At 42.4% G+C, this 9,281-nt stretch overlaps 2 long non-coding RNA genes across 2 annotated transcripts in view; one reads left to right on the top strand and one right to left on the bottom strand.

Moving 5' to 3' along the window:
• The window catches only part of LOC128840252 (uncharacterized), a 15,675-nt gene extending 10,968 nt beyond the window's left edge, over positions 1-4,707 (top strand). Inside the window, exon 3 of the long non-coding RNA XR_008445620.1 lies at positions 4,031-4,707. This is a non-coding gene — a long non-coding RNA (uncharacterized LOC128840252). The remainder of the gene's footprint in view (positions 1-4,030) is intronic.
• Positions 1-8,858, bottom strand: part of LOC128840251 (uncharacterized) — a 17,350-nt gene extending 8,492 nt beyond the window's left edge. Inside the window, exons 1-2 of the long non-coding RNA XR_008445619.1 lie at positions 8,775-8,858; positions 8,610-8,654 (exon numbers count right to left, since the gene is read on the bottom strand). This is a non-coding gene — a long non-coding RNA (uncharacterized LOC128840251). The remainder of the gene's footprint in view (positions 1-8,609; positions 8,655-8,774) is intronic.
• Positions 8,859-9,281: the final 423 nt, after the last annotated feature.

Genomic DNA, 9,281 nt, shown 5'->3' with positions numbered 1-9,281 from the left:
CCCTGCTCTAAGGTTTAGGCCATTTTAGAGAGAAGGAAACAGAAGGTAAGTGAGTTATGCAGGGCCACACACAAACCTTTAGGAAAACTAGGAATAGAACTCAGGAGCTCCTTACTCAAAGTTCCATACTCCCTCAATGAGCAAGATTGTTATCCCTTATGCCCATTGGTGAGCAATTACTTGCAGGAGTCAGTGGGACTATTGTTAGCAACTGTTAGTGGTATAAGGGGTTCTCACTGTGAGACATCTTGAAATAAGAAAAATTCTTAGGGTGGCAGAGTATTGACATCTGTCTCTCAGACACATACTCCGCTGCTTTATGATACTGATTAGATACATCCTGCTGAGTTCAGGCCACAGTGCTCACTGTAGAGGGATGGTGGGGGTTGCTGGGTCCAGGGAGGGGAATGGTGGAGTGAAAATCTGTTATACCAGATTGTCCATTGGCATAAGGTCACCTGTGTCAGCTCTAATTTATGCTGGAGCCATGCAGCATAGCATCAGGGAGCTGTGACCAGCTCCATAAAGCTCCATTATCTGCACCTTAGGTGGGGTGGAGAATTTAGTCTTCAGTGTTTTGTCCTTTCAGTTTTCAAAAGTAAAAAAGACTACAAGAAGCTGAGGACTTTAATTATTTCAGTTGGGAAACTGGTATTTCTCAGTTAATGCAAAGGTAGGACATTCTTGAAGTAGTTACTGTACTGCAGAATCCACCCTACAATAGATCGACTACTTGTAAATTGCTACAGCGATGGAGAAATCTTCACCATGCATTTGCATTATCTGGAGAATATAACCCTCTCTCCCACCTATCTTAATTGAATCTCCTTTAATCTGACCCAGGTTTCTGATTAGAAAGTTTGGAGTGGGGAGATGCTAACCTGTATACAAAGTGTTCGTATAAACAAATTCAATATAATTTAGCAGTAACTATAAATTTAAATTAAGCATTTGTAAAAGAGCCTCAATAGTTTTAAGAACAAAGACTTTAACTTCAATCTATTTATTATGAAGTTCAGATCCACCTTTGCTGCAAGGGGCAGGAGGTGACTCTTTCAAAACATATTAAATATCTGCAGAATAGGCTGAAGACATCAGTCTAGAAAGATTAATTCAGGAGGTTCCCAAACTGTGGTCCATAGCACATTTGCGAGTGATCTGTGCCGCTATAGCTGTAACAAGGTGCCAGCCCCATACCTGTGTTCCAGTTCTAAAAGTACATCACTTTCCAGATATGATTTGTCTACAAAGCAATTTCTGTAATTGCCTAGGGATGTTATTTGATTGCAAATGGGAAGGGCAGTGCTATGCCTGATTATGAATGGGAGGAAAGTTTTCCATGGGCCAATCTGTTTAGAATGATATGGTCCACTGTATGAAAACTTTTGAGAACACCTGTCTCATCTGGTAAATATCTAATGTTTAAAGAGCAATGGACAGCATAATTGCTTGAAATGAAATCAAAGCTGAAGTTGTCAGCTCTGCTGAACGAAAGGTAACCTTCATGCTCTTGGAAAAAAGCAGAAATGTCTAACAATTATTAAGTGATTTAACTTTTTTTTCATAGTAATCAAATAAATAGGACGGACATATATTACTAAAAATACTTATCCAAGGCCAGCCAGCCATCTTAACTCAGCACTAGCTCATTAATCTTTAGATTACAGTCAAATCTCTGCATAGATGATCAAGAGGCCAAATATGAAATCACAGCAGTGATTTCTGGGCCTCAATATACACTTTAAGAAAGAAAACTGTGCACATTTGTTTATATACATGTGTTGGGTGGAGAAATGCTGCTCATAGTCACATATTTACACACAACAAAGTAACAAGAAGGACTCAGTGTACACAATACTGTTCAGCCATAGTAACATTAAGCGCTCAGTACAGTACTTTGAGAGCTATGGTAGCTCTTAAAACAATTTAAAAAAGTGGGTAAGTATCATTACCATTTTACCACTGGGGAACTTGAGAAATAGAGACATTAAGACCTACATTTGCAAAAGCACTCACTAATTTTGGGTGCTGCAGTTTCTGGGTGCCCAGTTTAACCTGCCTAACCACTGACTCTTGATGATGCTTTCCTGAGAATGTCTGAGCTTGCCCTGCTGATGTCATAAATTAACCCCCAGTTGGGTCTCCTGGAGTTTAGGCTTGAGGGAATTTATAGGAAAATTGACTCTGACTAATTTTCTGAAATTCTTGGATGAATGCTGAAATCCCAGAGGAGCATCTAGGGGAAGGGAAGCAAACTGCCAAGTGCTTCCTTTGGTGCCATGAGAAAAACTCTGGGTCTAGGTTGACTTTTCTAGTGTGGAGCCACCAACTTCACACTGACATGGTGAAAAGGCCAGCCCTAGTCCCAGAACTTCTAATTCATTGGGGGTGGCAGAGAAGGGAGCTGGTCCCTCCATCCCGGAGACCCAGCTGCCTAGAGCAGTGCCTAGAGCAACCTTTCCAGAATACGGTACCTCTTCCTGGAGTCTGATTTGTCTTGGTACCCCAAAGTTTCACCTCACTTAAAAACTACTTGCTTACAAAACCAGACATAAAAAATACAAATGTGTCACAGCACACTATTACTTACTTTCTTATAAATTGCTTACAGTACTTTCTCATTTTGTCTGTATGAAATTTTAATTTGTACTGACTTCACTATGCTTTATCTGTAACCTGTTGTAAAACTAGGCAAATGTCTAGATGAGTTGATGTACCCCCTAGAAGATCTCGGTGTACCCCCCAGGGGTATGCGTACCCTTGGTTGAGAACCACTGGCCTAAAGAACAGGGAGAAAATCCCACTCCTGGCTCCCTGCTGTTGGCTCACTTTCCATTAGAAGAGAACAATGTCACTCCAGAGCAAGAGCTCAGCTCTGCCCAAATTGGGAAGGGAATTGGTTGCCAGCTGCCTGGTCAGTTCTGGACTAACTAGAGAAGACTGCAGGCTTGGGTAGAGAGTACACCATGCTATTTCTGCTGCTGGGAGCAGGCCCAAATACACCCTGAACTTTGTGCTAAAAGGCTGATCCAAGAGCAAGCCGGGGACTCAGCCACAGCCAGTTGCAGAAGCCCTGACCAGCATGGTGACTACTGGGATAGATGTTTGGGGATACAGCAGGGACTGGGATTCACCACTCTGAGCTCTCACCATACCCAAACCTGAGTGACCACCGCAAACTGTTTTGGGACAGAGAGGGGAACTGGGGGACTGGTTGGAGTCTATCGGGTAAGATATTAGTACTTTGTGTAATTAAGCATGCCGGACTCAGTACATTGTACAATTATGGGATGGTAGGTATGACACCCCATAGGAGACTCTGAATGGTCCCTTTTACCAACTGAGGTTTTGGCCCTGCCAATCTAAAGTCATTAACATTATATCTGAGTGCAGTATTTGTTTATGGTGTTAATTCCTGCCTCCCCAGAAGTTGGGCTTTGGGAGGCAAGTGTGGTTCTCCACCTTCAAGCATAACTTGGAATTTGGGGTCCACTCAATTAACCAGGGTGCCCACACCACACTAGTAATGATTTTAGACTGTTAGTCACTCTGCTGGCACCTGCTCCTATATTTGCACTTCAGATAATTCACCAATGATCTGTAGGAGAGCTTTCCCTTTTAAGAGAAAATGTGGGAAGTCTGATTTGTCCTGTTTGGTTACTGAGAGGAAGCACTTATTTTCAGCTAGTTCTTAAAGGTTTGTTTCAAGGTTCCATAAAACACCTACTCTCCCCAAGAAACAGACAAGTAGTTGTGTCTAAGAGTCCCAGGTCTAAGGCACGGTACCATTTTGTAAATCACATTAACCACCATGAATATGCAAAAACTTTGAGGAAAAACCATGACTGTGTCAAATGCAAACTGAGCTCTCCATGAGATAGAAATCCAACAACTTTTAGTTTCCTGGAGAGATGCCTTAGGGAAATAGCTAAACAACAACAGGAGGAGGTCTTGAAAAGCAAAGGGCATGTTAAGCTGCGTGGAAGTAATTTTAGGCTGTAAAAATAATTATCTATTTCTTTGTGCCTAGGGTCAGAAGGAGATACATCGCCTTCCTATGGGATTTTTTTATAGCAGAAAACTTAAGAAGCAATGTGGAGCTCAACTTTGTTCTTTAGGAAATGTGTGAAACTTGGAGAAGGACATAGGGAAGCTGAATTTAGCATCAGGTGATGCTGAACTTTAGTCACAATCTTATCAAGTCTGCTAGAATAAGAAGGGTCTTAATCCTGATGATAGCCTCATGGAAATATACCTTGGAGATGGGAGCCTCAGGAGTAGCTCTTGCTAGGGCTACCACCCTAGAATTTTCTCTCTAAAACATCTCAGGTCATAAGGACTGAAGTGTCTGATTTGTTGAGCTTCACCCTTAGATCAGCTATAAAATGAACCAAAAGTCACTTACAAGCTGTTATTTAGTTGAACAGCTGAGGAAAGATTTTTCTCTTTGAGTCTAAAAGATTAGATGGATTTGGATTCTACAGTACCCCTTTGGTCACCCTTGGTCATCTTGGTGTGGTCACATGAGGCTAAGGGTGGGTGGATGGGGAAGAGCTGATTTCATGCTTAGCTGCTACTTATGTCCTTTGCTACTTATGCTGCTTCAAGAAGCCCAATAACTAATAGCTCTTCCCACATAACCTCTTTTATATGGCTGTGGGTTAGGAGCTGGCGCTGGCTTTTGAGGGAAACTTCCATGGGGGAGAATACCAGGTGGGAATATCGTCTCTGGAAATAGGTTTCAAGAAAAAGCCTTATGTGGCATCTTCATCTGTCCCAGCTATACCTCAGATCTGAAGTATCTGATCCATAGCTGGACTGGTTGGTGTCATCTGACATGCAACCCTCAAGTCTCTGGCAGTCAGGGGTGGGCTGCTAGCCCTGGCAGAGAGGGTAGTCCAGTTGGTTTTGAGTGAGATCGGATTCACAAAATGGACACTGTGACAGTGTACCCCATAAAGTTTCATGGAAATATGCTTATGAATGTATATATATAACTGAAATATGTTTTATGCTACATATGCCATGTAACATATCTATGAAAAGGTTATGATCTACTGAATACATTCCTCCTCTTTGTATGCATGTGTCATTTTTGTACTTGAAGTTAGGAATAGTGGCTGTATATTTGCTTGATTTCTAAGTAGCCTTTGTAAAGCAGTTGGTCAGGTTCTTGAGAAAGGAATGTGCAAATTAAGTGCCCAATCAAGAAGCACTTAAGGGACAATGGATCTTGGGAGGCTCCACTCCACATAAGAAGTCTACATGAGGACGTTCAAGGTAGCAGGTAAGCAATGGCTGCTGCCTGTAAAAACTGAGTCATGCATGGACATGTGACTTGCCCATGTTACTCCAAAACTCCATCTTGGAGCTGGACTTTGCATAGGAGAGACGAGGCACCCCAAGAGAAAGTCTATTTAAGCCTGTGGGAGACCCTTCCATTTGGTCTTCAGCTGGCTAAAGAGATAGCCTCTCCACCCCCAAGGATACCTGAAAGAAACTGGAACAAAGGACAGTAACTACAGGGGGTGTGAGTGATTTCTGGACCCAGACTAGAAGGAGACTAGTCTGTAAAAGGAAGCTTACTGGGTGAGGTTTTTATCTATATTCAGTTTTCTTAGACATAAGAAAGACATTGCATGTTCTATTTTATTTTGCTTGGTAATTCACTTTGTTCTGTCTGTTACTACTTGGAACCACTTAAATCCTACTTTCTGTATTTCATAAAATCACTTTTTACTTATTAATTAACCAAGAGTATGTATTAATACCTGGGGGGAGGGGGGAGACAACCAGCTGTGCATATCTATCAGTGTTATAGAGGGCGAAGAATTCATGAGTTTACCCTGTATAAGCTTTATACAGGGTAAAACGGATTTATTTGGGGTTTGGACCCCATTGAGAGTTGGGCATCTGACTGTTAAAGACAGGAACACTTCTGTAAGTTGCTTTCAGTTAAGTCTGCAGCTTTGGGGCACGTGGTTCAGACCCTGGCTCTGTGTTGGAGCAGACTGGCATGTCTGGCTCAACAAGACAGGGTGCTGGAGTCCCAAGCTGACAGGGAAAGCAGGGGCAGAAGTAGTCTTGGCACATCAGTTGGCAGTTCCCAGGGGGGTTCTGTGATCCAATCCGTCACAGACACAATCTTGGCTTTTTCTTTGGCGTGATGAATGATGAGTCTGACTACGCATTTGTTGCCCAGAATGCTATTGGAGAACTCTGCTGAGCCAGGCAGAGCTGACACAGGATCTATCCTATCAGACATTCACCCAACCTGGAGCTGCTCACCAGAATGTTTCTGCTGATGCACTGGGCCATCTAGGTATAGCAGCCAAGATGAGAGTGGCAGAGCCCATAAGTCCATTTTAGCACAGCACTGAACAAAAATAAAAATGCACTTTGTGGTGTCTGATTGGGACATATAAACAGCTTGGTGTCAATGTATTAATCATAACATTAACTGGAACTTCTGTTATGTTTTAAAAAGAACAGGAGTACTTGTGGCACCTTAGAGACTAACAAATTTATTAGAGCATAAGCTTTCATGGGCTACAACCCACGAAAGCTTATGCTCTAATAAATTTGTTAGTCTCTAAGGTGCCACAAGTACTCCTGTTCTTTTTGAGGATACAGACTAACATGGCTGCTACCCTGAAACCTGTTATGTTTTAGGAATGTATTAGTCATATCTTTAGAAGTATTTAATTTGCTGGTTTTCTTTCTTAGACAATAAAAAGGAGCTTAACGTTGGTTCAAGAACCTATGGGGGCAGACTCAGAATACTCTTGTAGATTAAATCTTTGAGAGATTCTATGAATTTAGGTCCTTTCAATCTTCAGTGGCATCAGGGCTCTAAAATTATGTCGTTAAACTAGTAAAATAGTACTTTACATTAGAACTGTGAGATTAAATTAAAAGTTAAAACTATGGGGCATATCCTCAGGTAGTGTAAACTGGCATAGCTCCACTGCCTGTTCCAATTTAAACCAGCTGAGGATCTGGCTCTTGCTATAAATATAAATAGCTGACTTGGCTCATAGGCTGCATTTGCCACGGTAGCACAGTGAATCACAATCGGTGAAGCTGACAATATACATGACCTGAGCAAGCTTCCCAAATTCCATGCCAATGTATAAAAGGCATTTGCTGGCTTAAACAAGGACTAAATAGTTTAGAAGATACTTGATGGACACCCACCAAGACAGAAGTGTTTAGTGGACAATAGAATGCTATTTCAGACTAAATGAGAGAGAATTTGCACAGACCCCTTCACAGAAGTGGAACACCACGGTCCAGCTTCACTAGGCCCAAAGACCAGTGCTGCATAGATGCTCTGAACAAGTAATATTTACTGACAGTAAAATGAAGCTCTACCTTTTCAACCAGTACTTTCCCACATTCTTCTCATACCACCCCTCTGAACTTTGTAGAGATTCTGTCCACAGATTGTAAGCTGTTTTTCACTAACAACCAAAAAATATGACAAAGTACTTGGTTCAGAAGTTAAACCTTAGACATAATTGAGAACTATGATACCATAACTACACTGTGTATCTTGAAAAGTGACCTTCATTTAGAAATGTAAGGGGCCGGCAGCCACCTTTCCACCCTACTGATATTCTGCTGGTAGGATCCAATCCTCGCAAAAGCAAGGATCTCCATCTCACTTTTGACCCTTGTGTGGAAGAGACACTTAAGGCATAATTTCACCATAATTCACTAGTTGTCTAGTTAGAGTCAACTAATGTAAAGTACAGATATATAAATGCAAGATCTAGCACACCAGAACATGATGTTTGTTTATGACACTCCCAGGACATATGGGAATGAATCAATGATGCAGCTTTTAAAAAAGGTTACTTCTCAGCAACCAGAGCTCTCTAGATGTCCTCTCTCTGCTGATCCTACCACAATGATCACGAGCTGTATGAGCGCCTATTCAAACAGCTGGCTACAAGAGAGGCATGTGGCTGTTTGGCGTGGAAAGCCTGGGAGGGAGGGAGGAGAAGCGGAGCTGAGCGGTGTGCTCGTAGGAGGAGGAGGAGGCAGCGGCGGAGCCGAGGTGAGCTGGGGCGGGGAGCGGAGAGTGGTTCCTCTGCGCCTCCCCTTACTTGCTGCGGCCCCCCTACCCCAGCTCACCTCCACTCTGCCTCCGCCTCCTCCCAGGAGCATGCGGCAGCTCCGCTTCTCCTCCCTCCCTCCCAGGCTTGCCGTGCCAAACAGCTGATTGGCGCAGCAAGCCTGGGAGGGAGGGGGGAGAATGGCGGCGGAATGGAGGTGAGCTGGGGCGGGGGGGCCCCGGGGAGGGCCGCAGCAAGTAACGTGGGTGCAGAGGAACCGCTTGCGGTAACACGAATTCAGATATAACAAGGTAAAGCAGCCCCATCCCCCGGAGTGCTGCTTTATTGAGTTATATCCGAATTCGCGTTATATAGGACCGCATTATATTGGGGTAGAGGTGTAGTCAGTTTATAGATGAGCAAAGTAACCAATCTTAACTAAATCATATGAAATTGAAGAAAATATTTAAATCAGTTACTTAGTCTTGAGACATGCCCACTACAAATATTAATTTTAATCCAATTAAATCACAGTATTTCTCCACTTACCAATGTTTAGCCCCTGTCTCCTTTCCAGGAACACGTTCTAACCATCTGGTGAGTAATAGGAGAACTTAGTATCTTAAGTTACAACAGCACTTCAATATCACAATAAAATCATTACACAAGTTTAAATTTAATTGCTGGGCAGCGTCTTAGTTAACTTGCTCTCACCAATCCATGCTGAAGTCTGGGGGAGGTTTTCCTTGGTTTCATTTCTTCTTGACTCTTCTGTTTTTCTTTTCTGTCAGTGGCAGCTTGTTCGTAGAGAAGGACATAAAGAGTTGTGGAGTGCTTGCTGTCTAAGCAGTGTAGCAGAGGGGATGTGTGTATGTGAGGGGCACTCACTTCAGAGTTTTATACTCTTCTCATCCTTCCTATTTCCAAGAAACACATCTCTTTCAGGCACGTTTAGATTCAAAGTTGGATGCTGTCACTCCTTCATTGGCATCATGGTTGGCTTAGTTCCTGAATATGCAACATTTCTAATTGCTTTTGTTCTTCTTGTGGCAGGAAAATATCAGGTAATGTTTAAAGTTAGTTTTAACTTCCTTTTTGTTCAGTACATTTTGTGAGATATTTTAAAATTTTATTAAGGTTTGACATGAAATGAAATTCTGTTTTCCAAGGTCCAAACTTCTCAAATCAGTCAAATCAAATAACTCATACAAAGTCTTAAGC

The sequence above is a fragment of the Malaclemys terrapin genome, chromosome 7 (genome assembly GCF_027887155.1).
Source record: "Malaclemys terrapin pileata isolate rMalTer1 chromosome 7, rMalTer1.hap1, whole genome shotgun sequence".
Lineage (NCBI taxonomy): Eukaryota > Metazoa > Chordata > Testudines > Emydidae > Malaclemys > Malaclemys terrapin.
Note: the sequence above shows the minus strand (reverse complement) of the source record. Positions and strands in the feature narration are given on the sequence as shown.